Source organism: Bombina bombina, chromosome 7 (assembly GCF_027579735.1).
Source record: "Bombina bombina isolate aBomBom1 chromosome 7, aBomBom1.pri, whole genome shotgun sequence".
Taxonomy (NCBI): Eukaryota; Metazoa; Chordata; class Amphibia; order Anura; family Bombinatoridae; genus Bombina; species Bombina bombina.
This window is the reverse complement of record NC_069505.1, coordinates 317,377,466-317,399,442: the sequence shown is the minus strand read 5'-3', so window position 1 is coordinate 317,399,442 and position 21,977 is coordinate 317,377,466.

Below are 21,977 nucleotides of genomic sequence, written 5' to 3'. Positions count from 1 at the left end.
GTCTTGGCCAATCCCGTCGCGTGTTGTGTACACGCCCATCCTTTAGCGAATCACAAGCGACCTTATGTAACCGGAGTCAATACTGACACTCAGTTATGTGATTGGCTGTGAATGAGCCAATGAGGCCCATTCTACGATCGTAAACTATAGTATTATTGTTTAAAACGGCAAGCCAGAAAGAAAAATTATTAGGACATATGTAAATGTCCCAAAAAAGCAAGGGAAAATAAAAGCACACGAAATATTATTTTGAAAAAATCCAATTTCTTTATTTAAATCTCCCACTTCACATTCAGTGATTAATCTGTTCCACCGGGCTGCGGTAGTTAGAGCAACATCTTACAATTAAAAATAAAACTACAAGGTCTACGTAAAGCTAACAAGATATCTAATTCCCTATGCATACGTATGCAAACTAAAGATGTCTCAACCTATAGGATAACATATGTGAAGAAATATACACAATGTCTAAATACAGGACACTTATATATTATCCTAGGATGTCAAGCTAACAGCATTACATACTGCAAATAAACACAATGACAGCTTAACAGTCCATGTTCCCACTGTAGATATAAATAATGGCTATTGAAAACCATATAGTGGTAATTCACGGAAGGTATCGGTAGGTGAAAGACCGCAACAGAACCTGCTGCACACTAGGTCAAAAACTGATACACAGCTTTAATGAATATAAAAACCAAGAGGATGGTGAAGGACCGGGTACAAGAGCACAGAGATGACATCCTCCATTCTAGAGACACAAATGTCGCTAGACATTTTTGTGATAAGCACAATGGCAATGTGGATTCCCTAAAATTTATAATTATTGATAAAGGGATCACGAACGGACGAGGAGGCAACAATGATAAAGTTCTTTTACAGAAAGAGACTAAATGGATATATAGGCTGGGCACAAGGTTACCAGTAGGTCTAAATGAAAAATTGGAATACATAAGCTTTCTATAAGAGAGCAAAATATCTCTGACAGGGTGCTTGCCATTTATTTTAGAGTAATTTTCTTTGTGCAAGTAGAGCAAAGGTGATACCTAGGAATGAAGGTTAGACTTAAAAATGTTTTGCTCTATAACTAAGAATTATTATTCTTGCACAATTAAAAATAAAATTTAAAACAAATGTTTAAATCAATTTGAATGTAAATATCCCTTTAAGGGCTCCTGGCTATACACAGGATACAGCTCTCTAAACAAAAAGTAGGCGAGACTGTGTAGGAGAATCACCTGTGAATAATCAGGTAGGCCCTATAAAGAGGATGTCCGGTGTGGACTCAGAATGCCCTGACGAACCCCTGGGACACATGCTCTGGAGGGGGGTGAAACGTGCGTTGAGACATCTTTAGTTTGCATACGTATGCATAGATATCTTGTTAGCTTTACGTAGACCTTGTAGTTTTATTTTTAATTGTAAGATGTTGCTCTAACTACCGCAGCCCGGTGGAACAGATTAATCACTGAATGTGAAGTGGGAGATTTAAATAAAGAAATTGGATTTTTTCAAAATAATATTTTGTGTGCTTTTATTTTCCCTTGCTTTTTTGGGACATTTACATATGTCCTAATAATTTTTCATTCTGGTTTGCCGTTTTAAATTATCATTCAAGGGTAGCACCGAATACTAATATACAGCAATATTTTCTACTCTCTCTGTCTTTAAACTTTTTTTTTTATAGTATTATTGTGTTTATGCGATCGTTACATTTACACCTGTATTTATCTCCATCAGTTTAAAGTTTATCTCAGACTCTTAGTACCTAGTTCTAAGTGCACCTAAGAATAACATTTATTCGGCTGAATTACACACAGGAAGGTTATAACGGATAGCGGACTTGTTTACATATAAATGTAAATTGCTGTCCTTTCTATCACTTTGTAAGTGCATTATCGCCGAATTATGTTTTAATATATGTTATCTAAATAGTTACATCAGAGAAACTTGCCCATCACGGGAAAGTCCACCGATGCCCATAAATAACTTATTAATATCGGTACATCTAGTTACCCACTGAGATAACGTTCAAGATAATATACTCTCCCAACCTGCCGCGCCATGTATGCAAAGTGATCACAGCCATGCTATCAACATTTGACTGTTAAGATCAATTCATCTGTGACAATTTTATTATTTTGAATATAGAACTCTGTATGAGTCCAATATTGACGCCTTCCTCCATCCTTATAGTTAAAAATTGTGCGGTCTCATTGTCTCTAAAAATATATTAATACCGTTTCATATGATTAGACGTAACACGACATATTTGTGCATTGTTCTTTAGTGTATGCATTTATTTTTTCTGTGGTTATGAAAAAACATAGGCCTAGATTTGGAGTTTGGCAGTAGATGGGCTGTTAACGCTCCGCAGGCTTTTTTCTGGCCGCAGCATAAAATTAACTCTGGTATCGAGAGTTCAAAAAAATGCTGCGTTAGGCTCCAAAAAAGGAGCGTAGTGCATTTTTACCGCAAATGCAACTCTCGATACCAGAGTTGCTTACGGACGCGGCCAGCCTCAAAAACGTGCTCGTGCACGATTCTCCCATAGGAAACAATGGGGCTGTTTGAGCGGGGAAACACTTCCTACGTCTGCACCTAACACCCTAACATGAACCCCGAGTCTAAACACCCCTAACCTTACACTTATTAACCCCTAATCTGACGCCCCCGCTATCGCTGACCCCTGCATATTATTATTAACCCCTAATCTGCTGCCCCTAACCCCGCCGACCCCTATATTATATTTATTAACCCCTAATCTGCCCCCCTCAACATCGCCGACACCTGCCTACACTTATTAACCCCTAATCTGCCGAGCGGACCTGAGCGCTACTATAATAAAGTTATTAACCCCTAACCCGCCTCACTAACCCTATCATAAATAGTATTAACCCCTAATCTGCCCTCCCTAACATTGCCGACACCTAACTTCAATTATTAACCCCTAATCTGACGACCGGAGCTCATCGCTACTATAATAAATAGATTAACCCCTAAAGCTAAGTCTAACCCTAACACTAACACCCCCCTAAGTTAAATATAATTTACATCTAACGAAATTAATTAACTCTTATTAAATAAATTATTCCTATTTAAAGCTAAATACTTACCTGTAAAATAAATCCTAATATAGCTACAATATAAATTATATACAGGCAACTTTGTAATTATTTTAACCAGGTACAATAGCTATTAAATAGTTAAGAACTATTTAATAGTTACCTAGTTAAAATAATAACAAAATTACCTGTAAAATAAGTCCTAACCTAAGTTATAATTAAACCTAACACTACACTATCAATAAATAAATTAAATACAATTTCTACAAATAACTACAATTACATAAACTAACTAAAGTACAAAAAATAAAAAAGAACTAAGTTACAAAAAATAAAAAAATATTTACAAACATAAGAAAAATATTACAACAATTTTAAACTAATTACACCTACTCTAAGCCCCCTAATAAAATAACAAAGACCCCCAAAATAAAAAATTCCCTACCCTATTCTAAATTAATAAATGTAAAAGCTCTTTTACCTTACCAGCCCTGAACAGGGCCCTTTGCAGGGCATGCCCCAAGAAAATCAGCTCTTTTGCCTGTAAAAAAAAACATACAATACCCCCCCCCAACATTACAACCCACCACCCACATACCCCTAATCTAACCCAAACCCCCCTTAAATAAACCTAACACTAAGCCCCTGAAGATCTTCCTACCTTGTCTTCACCATCCAGGTATCACCGATCCGTCCTGGCATCCGGTGCTGAAGAGGTCCAGAAGAGGCTCCAAAGTCTTCCTCCTATCCGGCAAGAAGAGGACATCCGGACCGGCAAACATCTTCTCCAAGCGGCATCTTCGATCTTCTTCCATCCGGTGCGGAGCGGGTCCATCTTGAATCAGCCGACACGGATCCATCCTCTTCTTCCGGCGTCTCCCGACGAATGACGGTTCCTTTAAGGGACGTCATCCAAGATGGCGTCCCTCGAATTCCGATTGGCTGATAGGATTCTATCAGCCAATCGGAATTAAGGTAGGAATATTCTGATTGGCTGATGGAATCAGCCAATCAGAATCAAGTTCAATCCGATTGGCTGATCCAATCAGCCAATCAGATTGAGCTCGCATTCTATTGGCTGTTCCGATCAGCCAATAGAATGCGAGCTCAATCTGATTGGCTGATTGGATCAGCCAATCGGATTGAACTTGATTCTGATTGGCTGATTCCATCAGCCAATCAGAATATTCCTACCTTAATTCCGATTGGCTGATAGAATCCTATCAGCCAATCGGAATTCGAGGGACGCCATCTTGGATGACGTCCCTTAAAGGAACCGTCATTCGTCGGGAGACGCCGGAAGAAGAGGATGGATCCGCGTCGGCTGATTCAAGATGGACCCGCTCCGCACCGGATGGAAGAAGATCGAAGATGCCGCTTGGAGAAGATGTTTGCCGGTCCGGATGTCCTCTTCTTGCCGGATAGGAGGAAGACTTTGGAGCCTCTTCTGGACCTCTTCAGCACCGGATGCCAGGACGGATCGGTGATACCTGGATGGTGAAGACAAGGTAGGAAGATCTTCAGGGGCTTAGTGTTAGGTTTATTTAAGGGGGGTTTGGGTTAGATTAGGGGTATGTGGGTGGTGGGTTGTAATGTTGGGGGGGGGTATTGTATGTTTTTTTTTACAGGCAAAAGAGCTGATTTTCTTGGGGCATGCCCCGCAAAGGTCCCTGTTCAGGGCTGGTAAGGTAAAAGAGCTTTTACATTTATTAATTTAGAATAGGGTAGGGAATTTTTTATTTTGGGGGTCTTTGTTATTTTATTAGGGGGCTTAGAGTAGGTGTAATTAGTTTAAAATTGTTGTAATATTTTTCTTATGTTTGTAAATATTTTTTTATTTTTTGTAACTTAGTTCTTTTTTATTTTTTGTACTTTAGTTAGTTTATGTAATTGTAGTTATTTGTAGAAATTGTATTTAATTTATTTATTGATAGTGTAGTGTTAGGTTTTATTGTAGGTAATTGTAGGTATTTTATTTAATTAATTTATTGATAGGGTAGTATTAGGTTTAATTATAACTTAGGTTAGGATTTATTTTACAGGTAATTTTGTTATTATTTTAACTAGGTAACTATTAAATAGTTCTTAACTATTTAATAGCTATTGTACCTGGTTAAAATAATTACCAAGTTGCCTGTAAAATAAATATTAATCCTAAAATAGCTACAATGTAATTATAATTTATATTGTAGCTATATTAGGATGTATTTTACAGGTAAGTATTTAGCTTTAAATAGGAATAATTTATTTAATAAGAGTTAATTAATTTCGTTAGATTTAAATTATATTTAACTTAGGGGGGTGTTAGTGTTAGACTTAGCTTTAGGGGTTAATCCATTTATTATAGTAGCGGTGAGCTCCGGTCGTCAGATTAGGGGTTAATAATTGAAGTTAGGTGTCGGCGATGTTAGGGAGGGCAGATTAGGGGTTAATACTATTTATGATAGGGTTAGTGAGGCGGATTAGGGGTTAATAACTTTATTATAGTAGCGCTCAGGTCCGCTCGGCAGATTAGGGGTTAATAAGTGTAGGTAGCTGGCGGCGACGTTGTGGGGGGCAGATTAGGGGTTAATAAATATAATATAGGGGTAGGCGGGGTTAGGGGCAGCAGATTAGGGGTACATAAGTATAACGTAGGTGGCGGTCGGCAGATTAGGGGTTAAAAAATTTTAATCGAGTGGCGGCGATGTGGGGGGACCTCGGTTTAGGGGTACATAGGTAGTTTATGGGTGTTAGTGTACTTTAGGGTACAGTAGTTAAGAGCTTTATGAACCGGCATTAGCCCTGAAAGCTCTTAACTCCTGCTATTTTCCGGCGGCTGGAGTTTTGTCGTTAGAGCTCTAACGCTCACTTCAGAAACGACTCTAAATACCGGAGTTAGAAAGATCCCATTGAAAAGATAGGATACGCAATTGACGTAAGGGGATCTGCGGTATGGAAAAGTCGCGGCTGAAAAGTGAGCGTTAGACCCTATTTTGAGTGACTCCAAATACCGGCGGTAGCCTAAAACCAGCGTTAGGAGCCTCTAACGCTGGTTTTCACGGCTACCGCTGAACTCTAAATCTACGCCATAGATTGAAGATAAAGAACAAATATTGCCGTGAAGATATATTACAATCTGATTGTATTAGTGTCATCATTAGTAATGTCCCAGAAATTAAAGACATTGCGTGCCAGCGACCCACACATAAGAAAAGTTATAGGTGTAACATAGTATGTATAAAATATTCACAGTGAAGATGTTTGTATAGACCCTAAGCAACTTGTATAGTAATATCATGTTAATCATTTTTTGCTGCAAGTTACAGTATTGTAACATTAGATGTCCTTTTAATATTAATTCATATATTGGTCTATTATGGATATACCTAATAGAACTTCTGGGTGCACGTTTTTGAAAGAGGTACCAATTCAACCAATATAGGATGTATCTTAAAAATATTGTTTATGAAGTTGAGAAATTAAATAAATGCAACATTTATTACAGGAATGCCCAAAAATTATTATTCTCATTCATGCCATTTGACATTACAATATTTAAATTAAATATCCATTTAGCTTCTTTCTTTAATAGAATTTGCTCCATGTCACCGCCCCGGATACCTGGACGTATTGCTTCAAATCCCCAGCATTTAAAAGTGCCAGTTTTCCCATTATGATGGTTTAAAAAATGCCTTGCAACACTTGTAATTTGTTTGCCTTTTTCAACATCTTTTGCTGCATTCCTAATGTTACTGAGGTGTTCAGTCATTCTTATGCCCATTTGTCTTGTGGTCATACCTACGTATAAAAAATTGCAGCTACATGATAAGCAATAAATTACATTAGGGGTTTTGCATGAAATATGGTTTTGAATGGTCCATTTTCTATTGAACCTATCCCCTATTTTCTTTTTTATCATGTGTGTGTAGATCTTACAATTCCCACATGCTAATGATCCCTTATATAGAGGGGCTTTTTTGGCATTTCTATCAAAATGACTGACTGTCAATTGGTCATTTAGATTACTGGGCCATATTAATTTGCATAAAACTGGGGCGTGGTCCGACCAAGTTGCTGGGCTTATCTTCACACATTTGATAAGTGTGAGACCTACTGAATCTGTTAGGAGATAGTCAATCCTAGAGTATGATTTGTGGGGAAAGGAGTAGAATGTGAAGTCCCGTGTTGAAGGGTGGAGAGTACACCATATGTTATGTAGTGCTAAGGATTGTATTTGGTTATTGATGTGTTTGATGTCCCTTTTTGGAATATTGATGGAGCCGTTCGATGTGTCCATCTCTGGATTGAGAGGAGTAATAAAATCCCCCCCTATAAATAATCTTCCGTTGGTATTATCAAGTATTTTCGCCGAGAGTTTATGCATAAACGCTGCTTGTTGCTTGTTAGGGAAATATATGTTTACAATTGTAATGGGCTGGCCGTATAGTAGACCCGTTATAATGATCAACCTCCCTTCTGCATCTTTTTCTATTTACGTGATTTCCAATGGGATATTGCGGTTAATCAGTATGCCGACCCCACTCTTTTTTGTAGGGCCGGATGAGAAGTGGGCTGTTGTGTATGTATGATGATGCCATTTCGGTTCTGCCCCTTTTTTGAAGTGTGTTTCTTGTATTAAAATTATGTCTCCTTTCTGTTTGTGTAGGTCATTTAGTATTATTGTTCTTTTTTGGGGTATATTGAACCCTTTGACATTAATTGTGATAATGTTTATTGGGTGTACTGAGGGTGATTTGTCCATCTTATCCCGATATATTGAGCAGTATATGTGTCAGTGCAACCGTTTCAGAGTTATTTATACAGTTTAAGTGGACCTCTGGGAAACCCAATTGTATCTTATATATATGGAATGACTATGGTATTGGAAAGTGGGTAGGAGGGGGAAGAGGAAGGAGGGGGAAAGGAAAGAGGGTATAGGTGTGCGGTCAACAGTAACAAGCAGTAAAGAGAAAAAATATAAACATACAGTGTATTGATTTACCTTAATGTTATATATATTACCAACTGTTAATACAATTTGTGCTGACTGCCGTACCCTTTAAAACTAGGGATAAACCTGTACCTGTCTGGTACAAATCTAATACAGATATTGAGGGCCATGGCCCTCACCCCCAGAGGGGCATACATATACAGGGAGTGCAGAATTATTAGGCAAGTTGTATTTTTGAGGATTAATTTTATTATTGAACAACAACCATGTTCATTAATATCAAAGTTGAATAGTTTTGGAAGTAGTTTTTAGTTTGTTTTTAGTTATAGCTATTTTAGGGGGATATCTGTGTGTGCAGGTGACTATTACTGTGCATAATTATTAGGCAACTTAACAAAAAACAAATATATACCCATTTCAATTATTTATTTTTACCAGTGAAACCAATATAACATCTCAACATTCACAAATATAAATTTCTGACATTCAAAAACAAAACAAAAACAAATCAGTGACCAATATAGCCACCTTTCTTTGCAAGGACACTCAAAAGCCTGCCATCCATGGATTCTGTCAGTGTTTTGATCTGTTCACCATCAACATTGCGTGCAGCAGCAACCACAGCCTCCCAGACACTGTTCAGAGAGGTGTACTGTTTTCCCTCCTTGTAAATCTCACATTTGATGATGGACCACAGGTTCTCAATGGGGTTCAGATCAGGTGAACAAGGAGGCCATGTCATTAGATTTTCTTCTTTTATACCCTTTCTTGCCAGCCACGCTGTGGAGTACTTGGACGCGTGTGATGGAGCATTGTCCTGCATGAAAATCATGTTTTTCTTGAAGGATGCAGACTTCTTCCTGTACCACTGCTTGAAGAAGGTGTCTTCCAGAAACTGGCAGTAGGACTGGGAGTTGAGCTTGACTCCATCCTCAACCCGAAAAGGCCCCACAAGCTCATCTTTGATGATACCAGCCCAAACCAGTACTCCACCTCCACCTTGCTGGCGTCTGAGTCGGACTGGAGCTCTCTGCACTTTACCAATCCAGCCACGGGCCCATCCATCTGGCCCATCAAGACTCACTCTCATTTCATCAGTCCATAAAAGCTTAGAAAAATCAGTCTTGAGATATTTCTTGGCGCAGTCTTGACGTTTCAGCTTGTGTGTCTTGTTCAGTGGTGGTCGTCTTTCAGCCTTTCTTACCTTGGCCATGTCTCTGAGTATTGCACACCTTGTGCTTTTGGGCACTCCAGTGATGTTGCAGCTCTGAAATATGGCCAAACTGGTGGCAAGTGGCATCTTGGCAGCTGCACGCTTGACTTTTCTCAGTTCATGGGCAGTTATTTTGCGCCTTGGTTTTTCCACACGCTTCTTGCGACCCTGTTGACTATTTTGAATGAAACGCTTGATTGTTCGATGGTCACGCATCAGAAGCTTTGCAATTTTAAGAGTGCTGCATCCCTCTGCAAGATATCTCACTATTTTTGACTTTTCTGAGCCTGTCAAATCCTTCTTTTGACCCATTTTGCCAAAGGAAAGGAAGTTGCCTAATAATTATGCACACCTGATATAGGGTGTTGATGTCATTAGACCACACCCCTTCTCATTACAGAGATGCACATCACCTAATATGCTTAATTGGTAGTAGGCTCTCGAGCCTATACAGCTTGGAGTAAGACAACATGCATAAAGAGGATGATGTGGTCAAAATACTCATTTGCCTAATAATTCTGCACTCCCTGTATACATAAAGTCTAATATATTTAGGATATTCAAGTTGCAGGATGTTAAATTGCATATTGAGGCTAAGGCAAGGTTTACATCATGTTACTCCGACTCATATATATATATTTTTTATTTTCCCCCCTCTCCTCCATCTCCCATGGTGAGGAGCTTATTTCCTGTGGAAGCAAACAATTGTTAATATACAAGCCTAATTCAAAGCACTAAGCAAGTTATTACTGTACTTTTATATATTTTTGATTTGTTTTGTGACACTTTTTTGATTCACAAACCAGTTAAACCAGCTTTCTGAGGACACTGTAATGATTCTAGCGTAAATCGCAATTGCGTTCACATTTACTTTCAACTTGTAATACAAGCGCCTATAGCTGTGTCCTGAAGTGGCACTAGAGAAAGCAATTCTTCAGCAATATCAAAATGCTGCCCAAATATAAGTAAGGGGTGGGCTGTTTTAATTCAGTACATTCATCTAATGCTAATGAAAAGTAGCCTTTAAAATGATATCCCTCGGATTATCAGAAATGTTCACAGCCATTTTCTAAATTCTTCTAGTTTGTTTTGACCATTGAACATTAAATTAACAAGCTTTTCATTTCCAAAAACCTTAGCCATTTTTTCTAGTTTTCATTATTTAATTTTCTTATACCAATTACTTCTTGATTTTGATGACTAGTTTTGTTATTGTAATGTTCTTTATTTAACCCCTTTGTATCCTTATGACATTCTATTCCGTCCTAACCACACTGGGGATAAAATAATGAATCCGTTCATTTACAGCATAACTGTGCTTGTATGTATATTGTTGTTTTGTACCACATACTATTTCCAATAAAACTGGATTAAAAAAAAAACAAACAAAAAAAAAAAAACACACACAACCTTATCCATATATAACAGACCCATTTTTTTTTATAAACTCTATTATTTTTTTATACTTAAAAGCTCACAACAAAAGATGCAAGTAGTGATTATTTTCTTTATTAAAAACTCTTCTTCAGATCAATTACTAAAGCTTCAGGGGGTCGATCCGATATAAATCGTCGCCCGCAAAAGCCGGCGACGCCAATATTTGCGCGGATTTGGTATCACATATACGGCGTAACCTAGAAGTTACGCCCGTATATTTCTGCCGTCGCCCGCAGTTTTTTGGGCCATAGGCAGGTATACCAAACCCGCGCAGTTTGGTATCCAATATGCAGCGTAAGGACTTACGTGGCGAAAATGGAGAAAACTTACTCCATTTTCACCTCGCCACAAAAAGCAGCCGTAAGAAGCCTTACGCTGACTATTGGAGCCCCGTAACTCCCTAAACTAACTAGAAAATAAACCTAACACCTAACGCATGCGCAATGTCTATCTCCCTGTCAACCGCGATCTGCTAAAATAAACCTAACACCTAACGCATGCGCAATGTCTATCTCCCTGTCAACCGCGATCCCCCCCCCCCCGAAATCCCTAATAAAGTTATTACCCCCTAAACCGCCGCTCCCGGACCCAGCCGCCATCTACATAAACTAACCCCCTACTGTGAGCCTCTAAAACCACCGCCATCTACCTTATCTATCCCCTAATCTGACCCCTTACACCGCCGCCACCTATATAAAAATTATTAACCCCTAATGTAAGCCCCTTACACCGCCGCCATCTCTATTAAAATGATTAACCCCTAATTTAATCTACCTACCCCGCCGCCAGCTATATTATCTATATTAACCCTAAGTATATTATAGTTAATATAGGTATTACATTATATATATTAACTATATTAACCCTAATTATATTAGGGTTAATATAGTTAATATAGTTACTATAGTATTTATATTAACTATATTAACTCTATCTAACCCTAACTAAATTTATATTAAATTAATCTAATTCATTTATAAACTAAAATATTCCTATTTAAATCTAAATACTTACCTATAAAATAAACCCTAAGATAGCTACAATATAATTAATAATTACATTGTAGCTATGTTAGGGTTAATATTTATTTTACAGGTAAATTGTTAATTATTTTAACTAGGTATAATAGATATTAAATAGTTATTAACTATTTAATATCTACCTAGTTAAAATAATTACCCAATCACCTGTAAAATAAATCCTAACCTAAGTTACAAATACACCTACACTATCAATAAATTTAATAAACTACAAACATCTATCTAAAAATACAATTAAATTAACTAAACTAAATTACAAAAAAAAAAAAACACTAAATTACAAAAAATAAAAAAAGATTACAAGATATTTAAGCTAATTACACCTATTCTAAGCCCCCTAATAAAATAATAAACCCCCAAAATAAAAAAAATTCCCTGCCCTATTCTAAATTCAACAAATTTCAAAGCTCTTTACCTTACCAGCCCTTAAAAGGGCCTTTTGTGGGGCATGCCCCAAAGAATTCAGCTCTTTTGCATACAACAAATACAATACCCCCCCCCATTACAACCCACCACCCACATACCCCTATTCTAAACCCACCCAAACCCCCCTTAAAAAAGCCTAACACTACCCCCCTGAAGATCTCCCTACCTTGTCTTCACCACACCGGGCCGAACTCCTGATCCGATCCAGGCGATGTCTTCCTCCAAGCGGCAAAGAAGAATTCTTCCTCCGGCGATGTCTTCCTCCAAGCGGCAAAGAAGAATTCTTCCTCCGGCGACGTCTTCCTCCAAACGGCAGCAAAGTCTTCATTCTTCCAGCGGCATCTTCAATCTTCTTTCTTCGCTCCGCCGCCGCGGAGCATCCATCCCGGCCGACTGCTGAACTTGGAATGAGGTACCTTTAAATGACGTCATCCAAGATGGCGTCCGCCGAATTCCGATTGGCTGATAGGATTCTATCAGCCAATCGGAATTAAGTTAAAAAAATCTGATTGGCTGATTGAATCAGCCAATCAGATTCAAGTTCAATCCGATTGGCTGATCCAATCAGCCAATCAGATTGAGCTCGCATTCTATTGGCTGATCGGAACAGCCAATCAGATTGAGCTCGCATTCTATTGGCTGTTCCGATCAGCCAATACAATGCGAGCTCAATCTGATTGGCTGATTGGATCAGCCAATCGGATTGAACTTGATTCTGATTGGCTGATTCCATCAGCCAATCAGAATTTTCCTACCTTAATTCCGATTGGCTGATAGAATCCTATCAGCCAATCGGAATTCGAGGGACGCCATCTTGGATGACGTCCCTTAAAGGAACCGTCATTCGTCGTCTAGTCGTCGGAAGAAGAGGATGGATCCGCGCTGGAGGTCTTCAAGATGGAGCCGGTCGTCATCGGATGGAAGAACATAGAAGATGCCGCTTGGAGAAGATGTTTGCCGGTCCGGATGTCCTCTTCTTGCCGGATAGGAGGAAGACTTTGGAGCACCGGATTATGGATCGCCAACCCCCGCTTGGGTTGGATGAAGATCTTGGAGCCAGGACGGATCGGTGAACCTGGCATGGTGAAGACAAGGTAGGAAGATCATCAGGGGCTTAGTGTTAGGTTTATTTAAGGGGGGTTTGGGTTAGATTAGGGGTATGTGGGTGGTGGGTTGTAATGTTGGGGGGGGGGGTATTGTATGTTTTCTTTTACAGGCAAAAGAGCTGAACTTCTTGGGGCATGCCCCGCAAAGGGCCCTGTTCAGGGCTGGTAAGGTAAAAGAGCTTGTAACTTTTTAAATTTAGAATAGGGTAGGGAATTTTTTATTTTGGGGGTCTTTGTTATTTTATTAGGGGGCTTAGAGTAGGTGTAATTAGTTTAAAATTGTTGTAATATTTTTCTTATGTTTGTAAATATTTTTTTATTTTCTGTAACTTAGTTCTTTTTTATTTTTTGTACTTTAGATAGTTTATTTAATTGTATTTATTTGTAGCAATTGTGTTTAATTAATTTATTGATAGTGTAGTGTTAGGTTAATTGTAGGTAATTGTAGGTAGTTTATTTAATTATTTTATTGATAGGGTAGTGTTAGGTTTAATTATATCTTAGGTTAGGATTTATTTTACAGGTAAATTTGTAATTATTTTAACTAGGTAACTATTAAATAGTTCTTAACTATTTAATAGCTATTGTACCTGGTTAAAATAAATACAAAGTTACCTGTAAAATAAATATTAATCCTAAAATAGCTATAATATAATTATAATTTATATTGTAGCTATATTAGGATTTATTTTACAGGTAAGTATTTAGCTTTAAATAGGAATCATTTATTTAATAAGAGTTAATTTATTTCGTTAGATAAAAATTATATTTAACTTAGGGGGGTGTTAGTGTTACGGTTAGACTTAGCTTTAGGGGTTAATACATTTATTAGAATAGCGGTGAGCTCCGGTCGGCAGATTAGGGGTTAATAATTGAAGGTAGGTGTCGGCGATGTTAGGGAGGGCAGATTAGGGGTTAATACTATTTATGATAGAGTTAGTGAGGCGGATTAGGGGTTAATAACTTTATTATAGTAGCGCTCAGGTCCGGTCGGCAGATTAGGGGTTAATAAGTGTAGGTAGGTGTCGGCGACGTTGTGGGGGGCAGATTAGGGGTTAATAAATATAACATAGGGGTCGGCGATGTTAGGGCAGCAGATTAGGGGTACATAGGGATAACGTAGGTGGCGGCGGTTTACGGAGCGGCAGATTAGGGGTTAAAAGTGTAATGCAGGGGTCAGCGATAGCGGGGGCGGCAGATTAGGGGTTAATAAGTGTAAGGTTAGGGGTGTTTAGACTCGGGGTACATGTTAGAGTGTTAGGTGCAGACGTAGGAAGTGTTTCCCCATAGGAAACAATGGGGCTGCGTTAGGAGCTGAACGCTGCTTTTTTGCAGGTGTTAGGTTTTTTTTCAGCTCAAACAGCCCCATTGTTTCCTATGGGAGAATCGTGCACGAGCACGTTTTTGAGGCCGGCCGCATCCGTAAGCAACTCTGGTATCGAGAGTTGTATTTGCGGTAAAAATGCTCTACGCTCCTTTTTTGGAGCCTAACGCAGCATTTGTTTGAACTCTCGATACCAGAGTTAAATTTATGGTGCGGCCAGAAAAAAACCCGCGGAGCGTTAACAGCCCTTTTACCGCCAAACTCCAAATCTAGCCGTTAGGGTTTATTTTATAGGTAAGTATTTAGATTTAAATAGGAATATTTTAGTTTATAAATGAATTAGATTAATTTAATATAAATTTAGTTAGGGTTAGATAGAGTTAATATAGTTAATATAAATACTATAGTAACTATATTAACTATATTAACCCTAATATAATTAGGGTTAATATAGTTAATATATATAATGTAATACCTATATTAACTATAATATACTTAGGGTTAATATAGATAATATAGCTGGCGGCGGGGTAGGTAGATTAAATTAGGGGTTAATCATTTTAATAGAGATGGCGGCGGTGTAAGGGGCTTACATTAGGGGTTAATAATTTTAATATAGATGGCGGCGGTGTTAGGGGCTCACTTTAGGGGGTTATAGATATAGCTGGCGGCGGGGTACGGGAGCGGCGGTTTAGGGGTTAATAACTTTATTAGGTTGCGGCGGGGTACGGGAGCGGCGGTTTAGGGGTTAATAGCTTTTTTATTGTTAGGCTAGTGAGGGGGGATAGCGGATAGAGGGTTAGACAGTGCGGGCTATGTTAGGGAGGCATGTTAGACAGTGCGGGCTATGTTAGGGAGGCGTGTTAGACAGTGCGGGCTATGTTAGGGAGGCGTGTTAGACAGTGCGGGTGTTTTAAACTTTAGTCAGGTTTTATAGGCGCCGGCAGTTTCTAACGTGCCGCAAGTCACTGGCGACGCCAGAAATTTGTACTTACGCAGATTTCTGGACATCGCTGGTTTGTGAGACTTACGGCACGTTAGCATCTGACGGCGACTTATATGGGATGGCTCGAGTTGCGAGCTGAAACTGCGGGCGACGCCGGTTCCCTCGCTTGCGCCGCAAACTGCGATCGATATCGGATCGCGCCCCATGTGTTTAGCTGATTTATGATTTTTTTCTTTGTCACTGTGCTGCTGGGTATAATGATGGTGGTCATACTCTTGTGAAGTGAAAGGATTTTTAAACCTAGAGGTCATTGTGACTGTTTTATTTGTGAACAGAAACTCTTTTTCCCACTTCTCCTGAAATGTTTGATTTTTCTTGTGGATTATGTGCTTGATTACAAGTGGAGCGCAACTAGTAGTTCAGGGTGCATGATCTTTTGCACGATCTTGCACAAAAAAACAACATTTTAATGTGGTCAAAACATTTTTTAATGAACCCTATACTTTAAAGGGACAGTCTACTCCAGAATTTGTATTGTTTAAAAAGATAGATAATCCCTTTATTACCCATTCCCCTGTTTTGCATAACGATTACGGTTATATAAATACACGTTTTACCTCTGTGATTTTTTTTTTTATGAATTGTTTTTATTGAGGTTTCAAGACAACTATTACAGACAGTAATAAGAATAATATGATAAAGACATACAAGCAAATAACATCCAATGCAGAATATTGTCCAATATTCCAGGACACATGGTGTCTGTAAAGTACACAAAACAAACTTAAATTAAACCTTCTTTTTACATTTTAGGATTCTAGGATTCCCCCATTAAGCAGAAGGCCACTCATGGACCTGTACAAATTCATATGACAAAGAGAGGGGGGATTAATAGATCTCAAAGATCACTCTTAGGCCATGATGATAATGCTTCCTTTTTTCCTTTCCCTTTTTTTCCTCTCTTTATAATCTTTATTTACCACCAGTACTGAATACAAACAATAAAACCAACAACCTTTGCACAACACGCAGAGTGACAAAGAAAAAAAATATATATATAAGAAAGACCCCAAGAGGTTCCCCCCTCCGTACCTTCCATCCCTACTCCAAAAATATAGCCTTCAATTCAATTAGGCAGTTCTCCTCTGAGACAAGCTTCCAATACAAAAATTGAGTTCCAAAATGGAAACATATATTGTTTCTGAGTAGCAATGGGGAGACTTTGAATAAAATTAATCCATTTATTAAAAAATCTCTTAATTTCTTGCTCGGAGTTGATAGAGGTGTCATATTGTTCAATAATTAATTTTGCGTGCATCTTATTTATGAATTGTGAAAAATTTGGAGATCTCTTAGATTTCCATGAAGAGAAAATAATATTCCTGGCACATAAAATTGCTAAGTTTATAAACACTGTGTTCAAGTTAGGCATCAAAGGCACCCTTTCATATAGAAAGATAATATCGTCTTTCTTTAAATACATCTGTTGTTTAAGTATTTTTGAGAGCCAGAATGATATTTTGGCCCAAAAAGAATATACCTTTGGACAACTCCAGATACAGTGAATTAGTTTTGCATTTGGAAAGTTACACCTCCAGCAAGCAAAACTTTGATTTTTGTTCCATAGGCTTAACGCATAAGGCGTTACATAAGTACGATTAATTAATTTTAATTGCGACTCTCTCCAGGCTAATAGCGGGGTAGCTTGCCAGGCTCTCAAGAAACTTTTACTTATCGCCTTGTTGTTGATCCCTGGCAGTTCAGCTGCCCACCTATGTGTCAGTAAAGTGAGGTGATCCTCTCCCTCTTTTTGCAATAATAGCTTGTACCAGTAAGAGATGGAGTGCACACCAGTGCGAAAAAGGGCAATCCCTATGTGAAGACCCTCCCAATTCACACAGCAAAGAGCATTTTTCCTAGTATTCAGGAAGTGTCTAATCTGCAAATAACAAAAAAAGTCTTTATTATCTAATCCAAATTGGGTTTTAATGCCTTCGAATAGGTAGGCACTTCCGGTCTCCGGGTCTAAACATTGGTGAAAATGTTCTAGGCCTCTTGCCTTCCAATTTTTGAAGACTTTGCTATTTATTCCTTCTGTAAACTCAGGATTACCTTTAATAGGTAAAGATTTAGAATAACTATAATCCACTTTTATGGTTTTACATATCTTTTGCCAAGCTAAAATGGGATTATTTAAAGTGCCCATCTTCTTCATTAAGATAGGCAACTTAGATGTTTCTAAGTGGATTGCGGCTTTAAGAGAGAAAGGGGAGAAAAAGTCCTGTTCTAAATCCTTTAATTGAAAGTGGCCCACATCTACCAACCAGTCTGGAATGATTTTCATTAAGCACGCCCAGTTATATTTTTGAAGGCATGGAAAGCCAAAACCCGCCGCATCTCTCTCTTGAGAGAGTCTATTTAAAGACAATTTAGCCTTCTCTTTCCCCCATAGAAAAGTTCTAAAAGATTTATTTAACCTTCTCAAATCAGTGGGTTTTAGAAATAAAGGCATATTTTGCATAATGTATAATAATTTGGGGAGAATTATCATTTTGACCAGATTAATTTTACCTGCTAAAGTGAGAGGAAAATTTATCCATCTTTGCAGGTCACTTTCCACTTTAGTAATTATCCCTTCAAAATTTTCCTCATACCATTTTTCTGGAGTTATATTGACATTAATCCCCAGATACCTCAAGCTTTTAACTTCTTTAAAGGGGCATTTTCTTCTATAAATTTCGGACTTTTGAATCAATAATATTTCAGATTTTTGTGAGTTCACCTTGTACCCTGAAAAAGTACTGAAACTATAAAGAATTTTCATGAGTTTTGGAATATTTTCACTCGCTTTACTAATGAACACCAGAAGGTCATCCGCATAAAGTGATATTTTAAACTCTTTTGGGCCTACTTTGATACCTTGTATATTATTCCTCAACAGTTGCTAAAAGGCTCTATACTTAAATTAAAGAGCAAGGGCGACAACGGGCACCCTTGCCTAGTCCCTTTATTCAGTTGGGACAGAGATTGGATTATCGTATAACTTATGAATAAATTTCAAAAAATTGCCTTTTAAGCCGAAACGATCTAAAGAATCAAAAAGATGCTGCCACTCAATTGCATCAAAAGCTTTTTCAGCATCAATGGCGATCACTGCCTTGTCACTACCTGGTTGCGTAATCTCTACTTCCTGTGCATTGTAATAGTCTACTGTTAAAAGCAATTTCCTTAAATTGGTGAAGGATGATCTGCCTTTCAGAAACCCTGTTTGATCACTATGTATTAAGTTTGGCAGCAGCTTCTGTAGTCTTGCCGCCGCGATTATTGATGTTAAAATTTTATAATCTGAGTTGAGCAGAGATATTGGACAGTATGCGTCTAAAGATTCCGGGTCTTTACCTTTTTTTGGAATTAGAATAATTGTTGACTTTGTAAATTCTTTTGAGAAGCTCGCTCCTTTAATATAAAAATAATTAAATAACTCAACAAGACTTTTTAAGATATTATTCTGCAGAATTTTATAATACTCGTTTGGTAGTGCATCAGGCCCCGCAGCTTTGTTACAAGCTAATTGCTTAATCGCTTTCTCAACTTCTTCCTGCGCTATTGGTCTATTCAGGTCTAATAGGTCTTCCGCTAAGAGATATGGAAGTTTACATGATTTCCAAAACAATCTCTTGTTATCTTCATTGCTTGCTGATGAGGAGAAAATTTGTCTATAATGCATTAAAAACTCAACACTAATATCATTAATTTGGGTTAATCTTTTCTTGTCGGTTCTTATCGCCAAAATTGCACCCTTGGTCCTTTTGACCAGATTAGAGAGGCATTTGCCCATTTTACCTCCATGTCTGTAATAATTTGCATTTGATTTTAATACTTCTCTAGCCGCATTCTGCTGCAAAAAATATTTCCCTTTCCTTTTTCGCTTGCTGGTATGCACTCCATCTCTCACTCGACAACTCTCTTAGATAGGCGTTGTATGCGTTAACTACTTGATTAGAGAGTTGGGTACTGCGCTCATTGTTCTTTTTTTTAAGATGGCACAAATATGCTTTTATTCCTCCACTCAAGACAGCTTTGGACGCTTCCCACACTGTCTCAGGATTCTGCACAGAATTTTGGTTGTTAAAAATATATTCTTTCCATTTTTCATTTAGCCAATTTTTACATTTAGAATTATTGATGATATTTTGGGAAGCTGAAAGACACGTACAATCTTTTTATTAGATCGGATTGCAGCTGTAGCGTAATAGGGGCATGGTCTGAAAGGATAATCGCAGAAATGGATGCCTTTGATGTCCTACCTACAAGTTTTTTATCTATTAGAAAATAATAAATTCGTGAGAGTGTTTTGTGTGTTTTAGATTCACAAGTGTATTCTTTTAAATCAGGATTCTGAAATCTCCAAATATCAACTAGATTTAAAGTTTTTTTTAATTTTTTTCGGAGGTTTATCTCGACCTTGTAACGTCTTTTTTTTTCTTCTCTTTTACTTTATGAAGACGGTCCAAGGGATATTGTGTAATTAAATTTAAATCCCCCGCAATAATCAGACCATCGTCTATATAGTTTGTTAGTTTTCTAGTTAAGTTCTTCCAAAACTCTTTATCCCCATTATTTGTGGCATAAATATTACAGCGAGTATATTTGTGATTAGCTATTACTATCTCCACAATAAATCTGCCTTCCTCATCAATATACTTATGTGTTATTTTATAGTCTAAATTTCAATGGAATAATATTGCTACACCCCTTCTCCTTTAAGTGCCCAAAGTAGCCACCACTTCTCCAACCCAGCCTGTTTTAAGTTTATAGGCTTCATTAGCTAATAGATAAGTTTCCTGAATAAAGGCAATTTGAGCATTACATACGTTTAAATGTTTTAATATAGCCTTACGCTTAATAGGAGTTGTTATACCGCGGACATTCCACATTACCAAATTAACAACCTTGTCCTTCATATTTTAAGCGGACAAAAAGAAAAAGGGCATATCGACTATGATACTGGCTTAGGGGAGTAAGAGTACGGGACGGGAGGGGGGGAGAGAGAGAGAAGAAAAAAAAATGTTTTAAAACCTTTAAGATCAATATTTCCTGCATCTTTAATCTTTTTTTTCCTTTTTTTTGAGAAAATGTTGACTATTCCTAGCCGTGTACTTATGATTAACCTGTGATATTATCTAAGAAATGATTGGCTTCATTTTTATTATTCAATACATGCCAAACTCCAGACTTTAATACTTTAATTTTAGCTGGGTATAACAGAAATGCATTAAATCCTTTCTCTATTAGTTTGGAACAAAAGTCGGCCATTTCTTTTCTACGAGTAGACGTCTCCAGGGAATAGTCTTGGAATATTAATATTTTTTTGTCTTTTAAGAGGAATGTAGCTTTTTTTCCCTATAGTAGCTCAGAATAGTTATCTTATCTTGAAAGTGTGAGAATTTAACAATTATGGGTCTACTCACAGTTGTACCATCAGGTCTATTTTTCACAAGTCCTATCCTGTGTATTCTTTCTATCATTATTTTAGCTCGACCTTTAGGCATGTCTAGCAGAGTTGGAAGTATAACATCTATGAACTTATTAAGATCCCCAAATTCTTGGGTCTCTGGGACGCCTAGTATTCTTAAGTTGTTTCTTCTAGAACGATCTTCAAGGTCGTCCAGCCTATCCTGTAGTCTCTTAATAGTAGTGTCATAATATTTTGAATCTTGATCTCGTGATTTCAATCTATCTTCAATTTCTGAAATTCTGGCCTCAGCTTCGTCTAATCTATTATTAAACTGCCTTACTTCCAGCGACAAAGCTGCGACATCTTGTCTGATCAACTCAAGATGAGGTAACATTGAGGATGAGAACTGCTCAACCAACTGTTGAACATCTAGATTTGTCTGGGGTGTAGAATACTCTTCTGTTATACTGTCTTGTGAAAGAGAGGTATGACTTTTAGCTTTCTGTTTATCTTTTCTAGGTGGCATTGTGGGCGATTTATTTTTAGCTGTGTATACAAATTTCTCCATATGTGGTGAGAAAAAAGGGCCAACAAGAATGTGATGTGCAAAATAATTTTGCGCAGTGTCTTGTGAATTTATTTAATATCGTGCAGAGATATCATATAAAAAGAAAAGAAAAAAGTGAAGAAGAAGAAGAAGAAGAAAGAGCGAGAACATTTTTTTTTTCATTTTTTTTAAATAGATTCCTTAATGGGGAAAATAACGTGTTCTATATTCGAGTGTATAGTGTAGTATGTGGGTTGTGAAAAAGGGAGACTTCGACCTTCGCTATGCCCACAGCTGTTCTGCCAATATCCAAAGAAATTTCAATAATGCCAATTATTATAACACACTAAAATAGGTGAAAACTGTTTGTACCTATTGTGCTTATTATTTTTGTGGGAATTACAATTACAGGACTTAATAGAAGTTCTCTATTCAGGCGATCCTTACAATTTCCCAAATTATTATTAAACACCCAGTTT